At 38.4% G+C, this 18,295-nt stretch overlaps 1 protein-coding gene across 4 annotated transcripts in view; it reads left to right on the top strand.

Moving 5' to 3' along the window:
* LARGE1 (LARGE xylosyl- and glucuronyltransferase 1) overlaps positions 1-18,295 on the top strand; it is a 326,896-nt gene that overhangs the window by 63,273 nt on the left and 245,328 nt on the right. The gene's annotated exons all lie outside the window — the stretch shown is intronic.

Below are 18,295 nucleotides of genomic sequence, written 5' to 3'. Positions count from 1 at the left end.
GGGGATTTTGTACTGGTTTTGACCTGTTTCACTAAATTTAGTTTATATTAGCACTGCTTTATTCCTCACTGACAGTACTTCTCCCCAAACAAGTAATCTTAAACAAGCAAACTTAAGCCTGTAGGCAGTGCATCCATTCTTTGCAGTTACCTTCTTTGAACTGCTTCACATTAGTCCACGTGTTCCCTAGGGTGTCTGCTACAGGGTGGATGACAGTGTGAAAGACATAAGAATTTTCCATAATGTTACTTTTTAGACTGTGAAAGATATTTTGGGAATGGAGAAAAAACTTATACTGATATTATATAGGTTTTCTCTTTTGTTATGGGATTCCCTGAGTAATTATCCTGATAAATAGGGCACCATTTTTTTTTTTATTGCCAACTGTAGAGGTCCAAAGACTATACGATTAGTGTATAAAGCTATTATGTAAATCTTCTTTGCCCCAGTTTAAGTTAATGCTCTACATATGGCATGCCTGGTAGGGTGAAAATTCATGTTTGCTCCTTACCCAAGTGATGCATAACAGTGTTGCTCTTGGTGTGTTGCTAGAATAGAAGAGCTGGTCAAGGGGTTTATAAGTACTGAAGCAATCATTTTATTTTTTCATGTACAGGATACAGATGACTCACTCCCTCCTGTGTTTTAGCACTGACATGAGACTGTTCTGTAAATAGCACATGTTCAGAAATAGGGCACCTCCCACCCCCATTAGCTATGAAAATCAAGGTAATGTAGCTATCTGATTTTAAAACAAAAAGGAGGATCAAATTTCAGCACTAGTAGAAATCTGAGATAAGGGACCAAATTTATGTCCACTTCCTGACAATAGACCAAATTACTATTCATCATTGCGGAGCTAATGGGAAAATAAAAAAAATAGGGATGACTAAGGCACAATGCCAAGAAAACTGATAGTAGATGGACAGAGGGTGTTCTTTTTTCTTTCTCTCTGAACATCGTTTCAACATCTTGCAGTAAAACCTGAGCATTTCTCATTGGGAAAGTAAGATTGGTAAAAGCAGTCTACAGAGCAGCATGCTGATGGCTGAAGAGTTTGAAAGAAGTTAATGTTTAGCTGTATGCATATTTTGTATAGAATAGACATGTTGTGACTAAGAATTCCTTGATTACAAAACTGGGAAAGGAGGAGAAGGTCACACCTCAGTCTCTTCTTTACCTGTGGCTCACTGTCTGGATGTGGAGTGGGAAATAAGAAAGAACTCAAGCCAAGAAAGAAGTCAAGAAGGAAAGAATGAAAGGCAGATACAGAGTCCTGTGCCTGGGATGGAATTAATCCATGCAGTAAGGCTGGGGGCAGACTGGGTAGAAAGTAGCTTTGCAGAAAAAGACTTGGGGGCCCTTCTTGATGACAAATTGAACATCAGTCAACAGTTTGCCTTTGAAGAGAGAAGGCCAATTACATACTGGGTTGTATTATCAAGATTGTAGCCAGCAGGATGAGGTACATGATTATTCCCCTCTATTCAGTGTTTGTGAGACTGAATGTACAGTACTGTGCCCAGTTTTGGGCTCCCCAGCACAAGAAGGACACGCTTGCATGTGTCCAGCGGGGGGCTACCAAAATGGTTGGATGGGAGGAAATAATTTTATTGTAGATTTAGAGGATTCTGATACTTAAGCAGGTTAATACGGATAGTAAGAAATTGTATGCAAGCTGCCAGTGTTGATTGTCCATGCAGTAACCCTGACTCCGTAACAGGGTATCTCTCTGCTACCTTACTGCTTTTTCAGCTGAGGGGTGAAGTACCTCATACCTATTGCATTTTAGCATAGGAAACAAACATATATGCTGGCTGTTTCTCAGCACTTGGTACAAGTTAACTACTTGCCTCTCAGTTGCCTGTGCATACGTCACAGTTGAGAATTAATCTATTTAGTTGTACCTTGCAGCAATACAACTGCTTTCTGAAACAGTCAAGTTCACATTAGTATTTTTCATATATTCACTGCCATGAAAGAATGAACAGAATCTGTTAAAAGCCAATGATGTGAAGATACAGCTTTATATATGAAAAAACGCAGTGGATTTAAAAACTCCACAGCTGGACCTCCTCTGTTACTTCTTTATACATACTTTTGCTGGATCTCCATAGCCCAATTTTCTTTTCAGGTTGAAGGATGTGCCAATTTTACAAGATCTTAAACTTTCTTCTCTTTTTTGGGGGATTAATTAAGTGATTCCCATTGGTGAATGAGATTGTTCCTATTTATAGAATATCCTTCAACAGACATTCAGTGCTCAATTTGTCAGCCATGCAGAAGAATAGAACTCTTTTTAAAGAAAGTCAAAACACATAGTAAACAGCTTTGTAACTCTAAATGTAATGAGAGGATGAGAAGGGAAAACTGAAAACATCATACAGAAGTAATTGGGTGATGATTAAAGGTAATCTGCATCTGTCCTGAAAGCTAAATGAATCCTCTGTTGCTGTTTTCAGTAAGGGTGTTAATGTAGGGTGTGTAGGGGAAGGCAAGATAGCTCTTGGGAAGGGGTATATATAGATATGAAAATTGTAATTTTTGAGGTGGAAGCAAACTGCACAGAATTTAGTGTGTCAAAACTGAATAGACCTGATAGTCCCTACCTCAGAATGTTGAAGGAACCAGCACATTGAATTGTAAATCTGCTGGGTAGGATTTTTTGAGAATTTGTCAAGTAAGAGGTTGTTTTATATGGCTGGAAAAGGGTATCTGTGGTGTCTCTTTTTAAAAAAGGGGGCAGAGACATCTGCCAGACTACAAACTTGTTAGTTGATCTCAGTGCATTAGTTTAGAACATATTTTGAGGGAGGGAATGCTTACAGGCATGGAGATGAACAGCAAATGACATGAAATACATTATGAGTTTATCAGAGAGAAGTTGTAGTACTCTAACCTGCTATCTAACATTACAGCTAATTTATTAGAGAGGGTTGGAGGTCCTTATTTATTGAGATTTCAGTAAAACATTTGATGCTCTGTTGCATGCGAAACACTAGTCAAGATAAAACAAAAGTAAGTTTAGAATAAGGAATGAAATGTGGGCAAGAGAAATAGCTGCAATGAATCAGAAAATAATGAAGAGAATGTTAGATAGGAGGGGGAAGAATGCTGGAGTACCTCAAAGATCAGATTTGAAAATATTTTATTGCTTTCTTGTTGTAGAAGTTGGAGTGAAAACTAAGAAAGCTGAAAGTTGCTGATGTCATGGAGCACTGAAATAGTGGACAGGAGCACTGGATGGAAAAATAAGATTCATAGTATGAAGTGAAAGATCACGCCCGTAACATGCAATTGTAATGGTCTCATATATGTTGGAAATGCTATTGATTGAAATGACTGAGGTGCAGAAGTAATGGTGCATGACTGTCAACTGCAAGATGATTAAGAACTGTGACTATGATGTAATCCTAAAGGAGAGCAGATGTGATCTTAAAAAGGATCAGGAAAGGCATTTTTGCAAAACAGGGAGTTACCAAACCCATTCAATTTCTGTAGTGCAATACTCCCTGCAGTGCTGTACATCCAGAACTCTAAATAACCTGTTTAGAAAAGTTGAATGTAATTTGGAAGATAAGCAGAGGGGAGGTACTGCTTTGGCTAGTCTGGTTATTGAAATAGAGGCAGAGGAGTGTTATGCTGCTCTTTGTAAATGTATTGTGGAGAAAATAGGCAAACACTGGGAAAAGCTGTGTACATTGAAAGGAAGTATAGTATACCATCCTAGAGGTCTAAATCATGTTGCCCAAAATACTTTCTTGGACGATGAGACATTTAAATATTTGATCTTTATCATCAAATGAACAAATTATTCTCTAAGATTCAAGATCATATTTTTCATGTCTGCTGTGAAGTCTTCTACCTTAGGGAACTCCGTGGTAAGGTTGCATGTTTTCCTAGAATGGGTGATCATTGCTGCTCTTGGAGAATAGGTTTCTTACCTTTTTTCTCATTTGACCTGGTAACAGGAAAAATTAAAGTTACAAAGTTACGATGTTAGTTGGCTAGAGATGTGAAAAAACAGAAGTTTAGGGCCTTATCTGAATAGTTGGGTTATTTAATTTGATGTGATTGAGTTCGTCTTTGTGAAGAAAATTTCATCTTCTAAGAAGGTATGAGGGAATGTGTTTTAAACCCTGAACTTGTGAAAGAACTGAAAAGAGTTCTTAAATCCCTTCTTCCTGAAAGTCTGACTTGGCATTCATTCAGGACAGCAAGGAAGCTCGGTTCTCCACTTTCATAATGACACCCCTCAACTTGTTGCTTTTCAGATTGCTGTCTGATACCTCTTTACAGATCTTCTGGGTTTTAGATCAGTAAAGAGTTGTCATAGTTCTGACTAAATTTCTCCCTCTTTTTCAACGGTTCAGTTTTCAATCTCTTCTAATGTCAAAACGCTATTTGTTCTGCTAACCACAGCACTCAATAGCACACTGAGTATGGAATTTAAAATGTAAAACTGGTTGTTTCATAAACAGCTGAACTAATGAGGACTGATTTTCTATTGAAATGTATCCTGTTATCCTAATTTACCTCTCTACAAAACAACCTCAGATCCCTCTAATATCACCTACTTACTTGGCTGGAGAATTAACAACAGACAGGGTGGCTAGTACAAACCCATTCACATGCTAAAGTGTTGGATAAAGATTGAGGTGTAGTTACCTTCCTTCACTGGGAACACTCACTTTGTTTCTCTTCCTATGCTTTGTTAGTTGCTGATTTCCACAAAACTAGCAAGAATTTCATCTATTGAAGCTGCTGATGCTCTGTAAAATTTAGAGGAAATTTGCCAGAAGTTATGAATGGGAAATACCTTGAGACAAACATTATTTTTTGCAAGAAAAGAAGCTAAAGGCATTTAGAGGAAACAAATCTGCAGCCACTTCAGGTCTCAATCATACCTAATAGAAGAAGTGAAAGCTTCTATGTTTTTTCCATGACAAATAATTTTAAAAATACAGCTCTGAAAAGTCTTGTGAGGAAAAAAGGTGATGCAGAAAGCTGTGTGTTGCAGGACAGACAAGTTCTGATTAGGTCTCTCCACCTCAATCCACATAACAGTGGAGCTGTTCTTTTGTCTGTGCTAGATATTTGCAGGCAAAAGGCATTTCTTTGGATACATTGCGGTATCCAGCTTCTCTGAATCTTATTTCAGACAATAGAGGTAAAGGACTGACAAACTTGTAGGTATTCCTAGACAATTGGGAAAAAAAAAATGAGAAAGATTCTGGGAACTTATATAAAGGACTTAATTTTTCTGGGGTCTGAATTAAATAGTATCTGAATCTTTTCTTACTTACATTGTTACTATTTAACACTGATCTGACTGATACCACAGGATCTACTATGCATTTGGTGAAAACTAAGAATCAGGTACTGTCTTAGCATTCTGGTCAACAGAATCTCAACCGACTGATCCTTCTTTCTCTAAGCTAGTTGAATGATAAAATTGAATGAAAGAGGACAAATTTTGAAATAATTGGGCTCAGGAGGATTACTTTCTTTTTCCCCCAAAGTGGACAAGCTGTTGATGTTCTCTTAAAAGTGCTTATGATATATGGAATACCTAATGTCTTCTGGGATTACATTTTCTGCTCTGAAAACTGCACTATGTATAGTGTGTACATTTTAAAATATTTAAGCCATTTATTGACATAAGGATGAATACAGTAGACTTAAACAGGTTATGTATATTCTATTTAATATGAGTGCAAACTGTGTATAGACAGAATACGAAGTGTGTATGTTTCTCTGTATCATCTCTGCATAATTCTGTGATTCAGTAGGTGGGTTGATGGATGGTGTTGCAGGCGCTAATACACTAAAAAAATTTTAATTTGCATTATGCTCCCAAATAATGGGATGCTATTTAGATGGTTCCTATTTTTGAAATTCTGGATTATTTGGAAATGAAAACATTTAAAATAAACTTTGGTTACTTGATTTTTGTAGGTTATGCAGGTTGAAAATATTTCCTATATTAGTAGAAACCAGCTATAACAGCAACTAAATCCTTCCTTTCCTGCATGTTTTGAACTTACTGAAATTACCATGGGCTTTTTACTGATTTGGACAGTTTGAATAATTTCTTTTTTTTTCAAGTGCTGGTTGCGTCCAGAATCAGGAAAACAGGAAAGTGGAGAGAGAGAATGTGAGTAAGTGTAGGCTTCATCATTTTGACTGGGTGGGAATTGGATGTGAAACAGTTGAACAAGCAGGAGAGTTCCTGGTAGTCTTTTAGGCTTGCCTATAGGATCATGTAACTAACGTTGCTGATGATGACTGTCTTTTCGACTATAAAGAAATAGGTGTGGTTTAGTACACCTATTTGTAGAACATGATTTCTAGGACATGATTCTCGTTTTCCTCCTAAATTCTGATCCCACCTCTGGTTTAGGTTCACTGATGATCCTAAATGATCTCTGCCTCAGGTTTCCCGTCTGTATGGGGGATGACACTGCTTTGAAAATGCAGCAGTTGCGGGGGGTAGATGAGATGGGATTGCGAGTAAGCACAGGAATTGATGCTTTATTTTTGAGGCAACATGTATGTTTCAGGGGGAAGAAATCCATGCTCTGTAGTCTTAGGTAAGTACAGAACAACTGTTGCAGAAAATTAATCTTCAAAAATTCACTTGCTTTTAAGAAGCAGGCAAGACAATCGATTTTGAATGTGGATAGCTCTAAAACAGAAGCGTTGGTTAAAATTGAGATTTAGGATTTTTCTTACATTGATTTTGCAGATACATTGAGAAAAGACACAGACTTTGGCTCAGGCCACTTTTTTTTTTCTTGAAAGTTTTTTTTTTATAAAGGTGTTAAATGAAACAATATGTAAGTATGTATATACATGCATTGCACTGTTGATCTGACAGGCTTTTTCATACTTTCCCTTTGATTTAATAGACAGCTCTGAATCAATGATTCTAGGGAGAAGGAGAATTAAATTGTAAAGGTGTTTTTCTCCATAGGAATGCTTGAAATAATCACTGAACTATCTATTTACTTCATGTTGCTAATGGGAAACTTCAACTTGAAAATTAAGATTGGAAATCAAGTACCACTTTTGGAATAAAACTGAGAACAAAATGTTTTTCAGAACAATAATTTTTAAGAGTGCTTCTTATTGTTCTGTTTCCCTTTAAGACAGTAGGAAAACTGTCATCCTTTTCAGTGAGAGGAGAGCTAGGCTGGTACTGGGCATTTCTGGAGATCTGAAATGCTGGGGTTTCCACCACAGGCCCCAAATTAAGGTTGACATAAGGGTGATTCCCACAGCCCTTCACAAAGGGGGGGTGAGTTTACTTTAAGCTTCCCTCCAGGGTGTGGCCGGCCTTGCAGGGAGAGCCGTTGGGTAAATGAGCCCCGGGTGTCCCACATTAAGTAAACAAAGGTCAGGTGTCCCACTGAGGGATAAAAGCTGGGACCACTTGCAGGAAGGGGCAGTGTCTGTCTGTGAGGTGGATGCACTTTGCAGAGTTTCCTGTTGGGGAAAGACCTCCTGCTTCCCTGGAACTGGGCTCCAGCCAGGTCTGGCTTTTGTAAATGTGGGCTGTGTAGAGGTTCGGTATGTGGCTTTCTTGGTCTTAAGTATTTGGCTTGTTGACTTGGTTGTCTCCTGTCCCTTCTATGGGAAACTGCATTTCACCATTTATTCCACCTGTTGTTTGTTGTGTGGTGTTGTTGTTGGGGTCAGTGGGATTGATGTTGATTATGTATAATCTGACTGACTTGTTTGTACCCCCAGCACTCACCCATGTACTGACCCTTTTGTATCAAATACAATTTGGTTATTGTTTTATCTTTATGCTGGCTGTGTCCTTTATGCTAAGGCTGATAATTGGCAAAACAAGATCTCACTTTTATATGTTGTCTTAAGCAGTATTACTGTGGAAATGGAAGATTTTCACATAAGGACAAAAAACCAAGCCCTTTCTTCATATGTTTTGGGAAACTGGACGAATACAATGAAGGTTGCTTGGATAACCTTTACTCTGTCAGTGTAGTGCATCCAGCTTCTCACATCACACTTAGCTGATTCTTTGGCCCTTGTTTTGGATAGCAGCCCTCCAATGAATGGGTTTAAAAAGCCTCAAATGAATTTTTATAAGACTGTAGGTGCCTAAAATTTGAAAAGTCATAGTAGCTTGTGCGCTATATGCAAAAATTTGTACAAAATATATATTAGTGATATACATGTTTTGTTTTGTGTTCTTCACTATTTGCTTCACAGTGTTATTTAATATGTGTACCCCGAGAAGTGTGTGCAAATCAGAGATACAGTGCAAAACCTTTCCTAGTATGATTTTTGTTAAAATCATAGGGTAGGTAGTCCAAAAATTAAAATATAAATGGCTGATTGAATCCTTTCAACAGATGGTTTCAGAAGGAGGCAAGACTCCACTGTTGGGACATAGTTAAGATGTTCCTCCCTCTTGATAGTTCATGATTTTGTGTGATATGAGAATAAATGAAAAATATATTCTTTCAAATTTTGTGGAAGTTGCCCAATAGATACAGAAGTTATTAGGGACAACAAAGAGTAATTACACAAGCTTTGTTTCTTTAGGAAAACTCATTAAAAATACAGGTGAAGTTCAGTTTTAACAAGGTAGCGTTTTGTATTTTGCTCCTGGCATGTGTTTTTGAAGAAGGATGAGAACACCGTAGTAATGTCTTAAGAGTGTTATTCTAGTTCTGTTTTCCATCTTATGTTTTGGAAGTATTTTTGTCTGTTTGTTGAACCTTACTCCAACACAATTCCTTTTTTTCCTAGGAATTCCTTTATATTCTTTACTGTTTTTATAAATAGCTAGAGTTGTCTTCATTTGTGCTAGTTCATATTTTATTTTCTTTGTGGACTGGAATGTGTGTTGAGCTTTTAAACCCTTTGGATTACACAGGGGCATAGTTGTTTATGCAACCGGACTTTTTAATTATGACACCCGTTTGGAATTAATATTTTAAAATACACACCATATATAGTCTAATGCCAGAGGCAAGCTCATGCTCACATTGTAAAGTGAGGGGTGATTAATATAAATGTTATATATGTGTAATTGTGGGTACGAAGTATATTTCTCCTTGTTAATATTGATGCTTATTCTTTGGTGCTCTTAAACTGGTTAAGACTCTTACCTACTGGTAGATTAGAAGCATAATAAGGAGATCCAGTGGATGTGAAATTATTTTGCCTCAGAAATGATCAACAAAGAGCTGGTCTCTCACTAGACCGTGTATATCAATTTTCTTGCAAAACAGTATGATTTTTTAAGGTTTTTGGTGGTTTTTCAAAATGTTGAGTATTTTTGCTGTGAAACATGAGATTAAGCCTTGATTGTTCATCCTTGATTAGATGTAAATAATATTGGACTTCCTAGCAACTTAGACTTTATTGGCATGTGAACATAGTTCAGTAATGATGAAATAAATGCGAATAGCCTACTTAATTCCCTGTTTTTATTGAAAAAAAAAAGCTATAAGAATATGTATTTCATCCTCCCAGCTCCTATACTGGGAATTCTACTATTGACTTCAGAGGATTTTACTCCTCTTATGTGTAATTCTGTTTGAAATATGTGGAGAGAAAGATTGATGGCTAAGTATGCAGGCTTTTCATTCTCCACTTAAGCCTTAATATTTGTCCCACAAGTGCAGAGGACTGGACATACCTTTGGAGGGAAGAGAGTGACTACACAGACATTCTTCTAAGCCTTTCAGTATAGCATCTTTCAAGTACAGCAGCATCTCAAAGGAATTCAGATGCTTTTTATGCATGTATTAGCTTTGCTGAACCTTACTTTATTAGTGCTTTTTGACTTACCAATATTCAAGCTACCTTGGTAGCAATTGATAATTGGTGTAATGAGCTGTTTGTAGGAAGCATAGTTATACTGACAGGTTTGAAACCAGGTGACTGAAAGGGCAGTTGGATGATCATTTATCTGGTCTCCACATACAGTAAACAATCTGTTAACCCCCAAAATAACTCTTGGGCAGCTTCTGCTCTTTCAGCTGTTCATCTGCCTGCTACAGGAGAAGCTCTGGGGTTTTCAGGGACTGTTGCTCTAATCTGCAGCACCAGGTATAATATCTCTTGATTAGGCATGCCCCAAATCTGACTGTGGTGTAGAACAGGTTAAAATTAAAGCTATCTTTAATTAGGACAAGGTTCAGAAAGGACAAGCACGGGAGCGAGATGAAGATGGCTGGTTTACTACTTCTGTTAGCAGTGGAATGATATCATTTGAGTGAGGGAAGTTGGTCTTTTTTTCCTTGCCTGTTCTAGATGTTAACCTTTTGAAGGAGGATGGTGTGTGTGTCTGTCCAATGCAACACCCCCCCCCCCCAGCATTCTCAAAGATAAGGCATAGGAGTGTCCTGGTACTGGGGTGTGAGAAGGTACTGTTCTCTTGTGGAAAAAAATACATGTATTAAAAGTAAATTAAGGTTAATATATTTCCATGTATATATTATATGCATATATATTTATTTTTAGAAGGTTTTGTAGAAATAACTGTAACAGTCACAGTCCTGAATGAATTTCCTGTCTTGCAAATAATTTTATCAATATCAATCCATGTTTTCTGTCGGAAAGAAAAATTCCCTAAAAGAAAACCTGACAAATTATCTTTTTCTCTGAGAGGGCTTCTGTTTTCCCACTTCTGGCAGTTGTGCCTTACTAACATCATGGTTTTGGGACCTTATGGAAACTTGTGCTAAGCAGGCTGTGGTTTTCAATCTTTGCAGACTGAATATCCATCTAAATGTTTTTACTAAGTAATTGCTGATAGCTTGTATCCTGTTTGATCTGGTCTTTAGGGAGGGAACTGACTGCAGCAATTAATCATGTAGATAGTGTCTTGACTATTCTTGTGGCCACGTATCAGTAGTTATGACACATGATTTTGATTTGGTAAATCAATTTGATATTGGAGAGTGCATGATACTACTTTCTACTTTCTTGAAGACTGAAACAAACACATCTCATAAATTCTAACTGGATTATATATTTGTTGATGATCTGATCAAGGCACCAGCGGTTTGTCTTTCTTAGTTTCAGTGGATCAAAGCTGTGGATTTGTCCTGGTATATGGTCTGCTGCTTCACTGTAATTTTATTCTGAAAGAAGTTGCTTCTTAGTATCAGAATGGATAAGACATTGTAGAAAATGAAGAAAAACAGATTCTGGTACCTGCAGGATTCTGAAGGAAGGACCCAGCTCACCAGCCTTCTATCTAACATTAGAGATGTCAGGGTGGGGTGTACCTGCTTCTAACTCCTGCTCTAGAATTGACAGCCTTGTTAGCAGTGGAGGAAAAAATGGTCTAGTGTTTTTTGAGGTTTACAATTCATATAAAAAACCACCAAATTTGAAGCAGTATTACAACGTGGTTGTAAAAACATTATAAAATGTCAAACGTAGTTTTGGGGTAAGCCATAACATGATTTGGGTCCAGCAATGTTTTTTTCTGATTGTTCTTCCACCTCCTCCTTCCTCCCCCACCCTTATTTTTTTTTCCTCTTCAGCTTTATGACAGCAGTGGAATTTCTTCAGTGGTAAGAAAACACTTTCTCAAGGATTTGTCTCAATCTGTAGTTGCATTGCTGGAAAGTAGATGTGTAGTGTATTTTCAGACTTTTTTTGATTCATGGAGAGATCTGCTCTCCCTTTCTTTCATGGCTGATTAAAAGGCCTGCATTGACAATAGGTAATACTGAACCTTTCATTTTAGGTAGGCAATGAAGAAAACACATGTACAGTTTAATTTACAGGTTCAAGGCCAACACTCTGAACTGCATTGACAACTGAATGTTTAAAAAGTAGTTGGTAGAAATTGGCACAGGAGACAGATTTGATAAGATTACAGACCTCATATGGAAGATGCATCATTTATGAAAATGGTGTGATATTTCCCCAGGGCAGACATCTCCACTACTACACTGCCTGTGTTCTTGCATGTTATGGTATCATCCCCATTCAGCATACATCCATGATGCCACACAACATGCCTGGTAGTTTGCACTTTATGGTTCATGTTTCCTTGTCTCATCATGGAATACAGAAACAGAGTTTTCCTGTGCTCAGAGGGGTTTATGTTTCAAATGCTTTTCTGTTCCCTTGACTAAGAAGGACAGCTCCATCCATGCCAGAGGTACATCTCTCCAAGACACATTTTGAAAGGGTGCAACCTTAAATATGGTGCTGTCAAGGAGAGTTATGGCTACAACATTTATTGCTGCTACTTACAAGGGCAAAGGGATAAAGCTCAGGAAGCATGCAGTAAAGTGGACAAGAAGTTCTTCTGACATACACTCGTGTCAGTGTATGTCAGCTGTAGTCACTGATTCTTATTAGTGGAAGATGCTGCTCAGAATATACCATAGTCAAAATGCTTGTGTGAGGTAGTTACTCTATTTGAAAGCTTTGTTAAAAAGAGAAAAAAAAAATCATCTCAACAGCTGTTGGATGTATGGCCTTCCAGCAGTTACTGAACTGAGCTGGAAATGAGCCAAAAATTTGAGCTAAAAATATTTGTATGCAGTTACCAGCTTTTTTTTAATCACAGTAATCTAACTTCAGTAGTCATGGAAGTGGTATCTATGTTTTGGGATCTCCACGATGGTTGTACTGTCTACTATCCCACACAAAGCAGCAGACAGTTTCTCCTAGAAGCTTCCAGCAACAGAATGCACCATCTTCTTAGCACAGAGCTTGTGCAGAGAAGAAGAGGATGGCAGGTGTCTTCTGCTCCATGCAGAAAGCTGGTTGCTGATCCCACAGCAGCTGGCATAATGGGAGGTGTGGTACTGCAAGTTGAAACGGCTGTTGGTATTACCCATTTCTCTTCTCACCACTTAAAAAATAATTTGGAATAAATTAAAAATAACTGTCTGGAATTCTGTGATACTAGCTGGGGCTAGTAATGTCCATGGTAAAAATGATGCAGCCAGCTTTCTAAATTATGGATCTTGCAAGTTAACCTCATAATGTATAGCTGCAATAGATAGTATTAGATGTGAATTTTCTGAATTTTCAAAATGTAGTATTAAGACTTTTGCCACCACTGCAACACAATTTTAAGTCTGCCCTTTGAGATTACTATATGACCACCTTGCATCAGCATCATACAAATGCTAAACATCACTGTGAGCCCTGTGAGACAGCATGCAGTTTCTTCCTTTGCTAGACAGAACTGAAGGGTGAATAAGAAATGCAGGAGCTACATGTGGATGGATTGCATGCAAACACACTAAACTCCTAAACTCATCAAAGCTTACCAACACTAAACACTGGGAGATACTGTTGTATAATTTCTGTAACATTAAAGAAGTCCACTCTGTGCCACTTGCCAAAGATTTCACCACTGATATGAAGAATAGTTAATCCTTTAACTCACTGTATAAGAGTAACAGATATGCTGGTCCATTCCAGTGTGTTCTTCCACTGTGTAGTGCCACTATGCCTATCACAATGAAGGCAGCTAGAATAGGATCATTATGGCTTTGGCCTGTCAGTGTCTCCATTCCCAGAGAGCTGAACAGCCTTTGGTAACTATCTCTTGTTTGTTGGGAGATCATAGAAGACTGCCTGTTTGAAATGCCACTCTGGCAATGCTCTAGCTAGCTGCAGTGTTTGTGTCATCCCTAGGGTGTCCTTGCCCCTTAGTCTCTGTACCTAAATGGGAGTGCTGACAAAGGGCTAGAGCATCTATCAAGCCCATTTCAGTACTGTACTCCTCTTCAGTTCCTTCTCTGTTTTCCCTTTCTGCTCTCACCTGTGTTTCCTTCCTCTGCACCACAGGAGTCAGGAGACTCTAAAAACATTTGATTGTGTCAAAAGGAAAAAATTTGTGTATAAGGTTGTTCTCAAGCAAATGACCAGGTGTTTACAGATTTTTCAGTAATTCTTCACCTTTAAATTACCTGTTTGCTAGAGTACTTCATTTTCCTTGAAGTTTGCATGCTGATTTCTCAGTGATGCTCTGAAAAGAAATTTGGACTCTTACCTTTTAATACCTCTGTGCATAGTGTTCTCCAAAAAATTAAATTTTAATGCAGAAGAAAGTAAACAGAGGTCAAAGAAGATATGCAATGTACAGACTCAAAGTGATCAAGGATAGGTCTTAAGCTCAATGTTTCATGACCATAGTTCAGGTTTAGTGGCATAGCATGTTACAGGTGCCAGGCATCTTTTGTCATCAACAAAGCAAGTGTTTGCTTTGCACATAGATCTAATTTTCTTGCACTTGTTTTTATCCTGTCAGGCATGTGAGTTTAACTAAGCCAGATCTAGAGCCATGAGCTTTACAAGTTACCTTACATACCATAGTGTTTTGCTGGAGATTAACTGGGTGCTATGCTATGTAATGAATTAAGGCATGTGTTAGAGTTTGGAGTTCATGTTTGAGATACATACAGAAGAAGTCATAATCAGATTAGTTTTTAAACAGTTGCATATGAGGCACATTTATTTCAGGTAGCCTCATGTTCATGCAACTTCAGATTTGGACTGAAGTCCCTGTTTTGAGTCCTTAGGAACAAACATCTGAAATGTTTTTGTCTTCACCATGTCAGACTGTGTCAGGTTGTGTGGTGAGCAGGCTGTCTAGTACATATCTTCCTGTAAAAATGGAGGGCCCATGTCAGCTTACTAGAATTGGTAGAATGGCTTCAATCCCAGGTAGCAATTGGGTGGCGTCTCTTCTGGCAGTGTTCTTCTGGGCACTGGAAGGAGACCTACCTCATGTGCAGCATAATGTCCAAGGTTTTTGTTTCCTTTACTAAATACAGCAGATTAAAGGACCCACCAAGTGGCAATGTTTAGCACAAGTGGGAAAAGGCAAGCTGCTACTCTACAAAAATGCCAGGTATTACCAGAACTTTGGTTAATTGTGAAAATCTGCTTAACATCATGAAGCTAATATTTTAATGGAATAATGAATTCTACTTTATGGAAGCAAGGCCACCCACTAGGATGTCTCAAGTTAGATGTTCACAAATATGTCACCTTAGGAACTGTGTATATCTCTGTGGAATGAAGTAGCAGAGGATATTGACAGTTAGACAGAGGTATGCTAGCCGAGGTATGATGCCTGAAGAAACACATACAGTTCTTGCTTACAGAAGATTTATGCAATCACTATACAGCCATTTTCCTGGATGGTAACAATCTAACCATTATTTGAGATTAAGACAAAACAAACAGGCTTAAAAATCCCAAGCAGTATAAATAGGTATAAGTATTTAAAAAAAGAATAGTATTTGAAATGACTCAGTAAGTTCTATCAGGAGAGCTCTGGAATAATCACAGCATAAGAAGCAAACAGAGATTACTTGTATTCATAGACACTGTTGCTGTGTAATTATCAAAAGGCTGAGTCAAAACTGAGCAAGTCTGTCAAAAATTCAGCATGTGTCAGGAAATATTTCCTAGCTAATAAATAACATGGCAAAAATCTCCCCTGAAGAAATTAACAGCTCTTTTGCATATCTGAATGATATGTAATGGGAATAAGTGAATACAGAGTCAGCAATTGTGTGAGGAAAGAAGCTCCATTACGCCTTTTATTTTGGCTGTGCCTGAGGTCAGAAGTTCCTTTGTTCTTTCTTTACCTCCCATTAGAGCAAACATAGTCTGCTTCTTTTCTCTTAAGGCTCTTTTTTCCTGTCCAACTTTTTTTTTATAAAACTGTCTGTGTTGCAAACTGTGACTGTGTTGGCTCATTATTATTATTTCAACACTTGCATGTTAATGAAATGTCGCCTTATCCTACACTGTAATACTTTTCAAAGGAAAAAACCCTCTTTAAAGAGACAGTGGTGGAGCTGTAATTTATTGAGTTAAAACTTCAAACAGGAATAGTTAGTGGCATGCTGTTAAAGTACTAACCATGTATCAGGTATTTACAGGCTACTTGTAACATGCTTTACTTATCAGTGCTTCCACAGCTTTGCATAGTACTGCTTTTCACATATGGAACATTGATTCCCTTTGTTTTGCCTGTCAGCTTTCAAGCTCTTTGGGGCCAGCTAAGTTACTGTTCGCTTAAAAGTCGTTAGTGTTCCATTATATGCAATGGAGAATTCATCCATTTACTGTAGGTGCTTACAGCAGGAGAAAGTTAAATAATAATATCAAGTGCATATGTGATGTGTTACATTTATAAGCATGGTTCCTTCTATGGAGAGTATAAACTGGAAGGGTGAGCAGAAGTGTTTCTTAGGTTGCTGTGAACCAGGGACTGATCTGTAACAAATCTGTGGCTGTGTCATGGTTGTCACTTTGTTGTTCACCATGACCATATGGAATTTCACAGTGACAGCAGGGATAGGACTTGGATCTGCATGCATCTCGCCTCGTTGCCACTGGAGGAAGGACTTTGCCTTGTTTTGGAATTTGTGTATGGGGCTCTAGTAGTGGAGACTACCACGTGTGAGAAGGCAATGAATTGCTGCATTAGTACCAGTAATAACAGTAGAGCTGGTGGCTTTTATTTGCTCTAGGACATTAAGTTGCTTTATCCTTTCCCAGTGGTTCATTTTATAGAAGATGGCAAGAAAAGACTTGTATTACAAGGGTGTTTATACTTCGGTGGCACATAGCTCTTTTTTCCTCTTTATAGATGGATTTCCCTAATGATTAAAATCCCAGCTATAAGATGCTTAGGAGTAGCTATTTGGTCATGTGGCATATGTTTTCACATGAGACTATACAGCAAGCATGCATTTGTGAATGGGATCATGATTCGGCATCCCCAAGTATGTTGACTTGTGTGCAGCAAGGGACAGTACTAAGCTTAGTGCTATGAGCTAAGCTTTCTATGACTTTTTTCAGTGCCCTGGCCTGGGACAAGTACAACAATTTAATGTGGAAGCCCTATAGAAGAGGAAGGTGACATTACAGAATGCCTTTTCCTTTCTCACACCCATTCTTTCACTAATTTCACTCTTATTCACATATCCAGAAGCACCAAGATGTGTGGCGAAGTGATGGGGCTAGGATTACTCACAGTGACAGGAAGAGTAAAAGATTACATTCTCATCATATCTGCTGTTTTTTCTTTATTGGTGATCACATGGTGGTTTTTTACTATAACTTTTGTATGCTTTAGGAGTTGACAGTGATTGCAATCTTAGCCTTTTCATTCTGTACCATCTCTGTAAGTCAGTAGGCGACACTGCTGATTTCCCTACTGTCCTTCTGCCACCTTTTCTGGGTGGTTTATAGCTGTAATCCTATTCTTTATCTTCCTGTCACCTTCTCTTAATGACTTGATTTTGTCCTTTATTTTAAGAAACCAGACTGTTGCAGATGACAGTATTGACACAGTAATGATTTAGTAAAAATAATCTAGATTTATTAATAACTAACAACAGTTTGTCAATACAAAATAACTCAGAAAGAAAAGTGACTTATTCAGATTCTAAAATGACAAGATTCACTCTTACTTAACAGTACCTTAATTTATATATATGTGTGCGTACACAAAACAGACATAAACATACAGAAACAAAGGTATTTGGATTTAGTATACAAAAGGGACAAACACACAGGAACATGGGCAAGGGTATGTACCCACACACACACCCACCAATAAACAGGGAAAGAACGGGTGAAATAGAAGCTAGCTCAAAGAAAATTTCCCTCTTGAGTTTAGAGTAAATACTCAAAATGCCTTGGCATTCCTCAGCGGGTGATAATTGAGACCTGAGCGGGTGGACTTCGCCCTGGCCTTCTGTCTGGAGCAGATGACACCTTAAGGGTTTTGGTACCTGAGAGGGGTCCCAGCTCAGGGGAGATGCTGGTCACAGGCCCGCTGCGATCCAGGAGAGCTCAAAGGGTCTCTCTGGTGGTTGCAGTTTATAGGGTCCAAGATAGTATTTGACAGAAGTCAACTATCTGGTGCCTTCTGGCAGTTGCACAGGAATTTGATGAACGTGCAACCCTGTTATTGTTCCATCTGACCACATACCAGGCACAGGTGTGCCAGGCCATCAGGAGATGATGGGCCATTATAACCCTTTCTGAGCAATCAGAGGGGGGCAGGAGCCAGGCTTGTTAAAGTTGTCAGTCCTTATCTCCACAGATTGGTGTATGGCTTGGGGGGGATGTGGATGGAATCACACCTGGCACCAGGCAGCCCAACAAGGAGGGCAGGGAGGGATCAGAATTGCACCACTACACAGACCTCTTGAGAAACTACATACAGAAGTGCAATTGGTAACTGGTGTATTTGGGGTTGTCTATCAACACATGACATCACTTACTGCTTCTTTGACTGTTTCTT

The sequence above is a fragment of the Athene noctua genome, chromosome 3 (genome assembly GCF_965140245.1).
Source record: "Athene noctua chromosome 3, bAthNoc1.hap1.1, whole genome shotgun sequence".
Classification (NCBI taxonomy): Eukaryota; Metazoa; Chordata; class Aves; order Strigiformes; family Strigidae; genus Athene; species Athene noctua.
The sequence above is the reverse complement of the archived record's forward strand: the minus strand, read 5'-3'. Positions and strand labels throughout refer to the sequence as shown.